This window comes from Tupaia chinensis, unplaced genomic scaffold, assembly GCF_000334495.1.
Source record: "Tupaia chinensis unplaced genomic scaffold, TupChi_1.0 Scaffold000014_1, whole genome shotgun sequence".
NCBI lineage: Eukaryota > Metazoa > Chordata > Mammalia > Scandentia > Tupaiidae > Tupaia > Tupaia belangeri.
Window position 1 is genome coordinate 5,356,228 of NW_006159444.1, and position 225 is coordinate 5,356,452.

Sequence of the window (225 nt, forward strand, 5' to 3'; positions counted from 1 at the left end):
GGGGAGGACAGCACGGCCAAGGCTGCCCAGCGGTGCCTCCTCCACACCCCCCGCCGCAGCAGCACCGACGACAGGTAAGCGCGCACCGCCTCCGCCTCCCGGGGCCGGTGCCCACGTGCCGCCCCCGGCCCGGGCTCCGGGAAGGCAGAGGTGGGGCGGGGGCCCCCGGAGCTCGCAAACGGTTCCGGCAGCGGCGGGGGGGAACAAAGAGGACAAAAGACCCCC

At 76.0% G+C, this 225-nt stretch overlaps 1 protein-coding gene across 1 annotated transcript in view; it reads left to right on the forward strand.

The window, feature by feature from the left end:
• ZBTB2 (zinc finger and BTB domain containing 2) overlaps nucleotides 1-225 on the forward strand; it is a 28,881-nt gene continuing 28,656 nt past the window's right edge. Inside the window, exon 1 of the mRNA XM_006140012.3 lies at nucleotides 1-74. The gene's annotated coding sequence lies outside the window, so the exon portion shown is untranslated. The remainder of the gene's footprint in view (nucleotides 75-225) is intronic.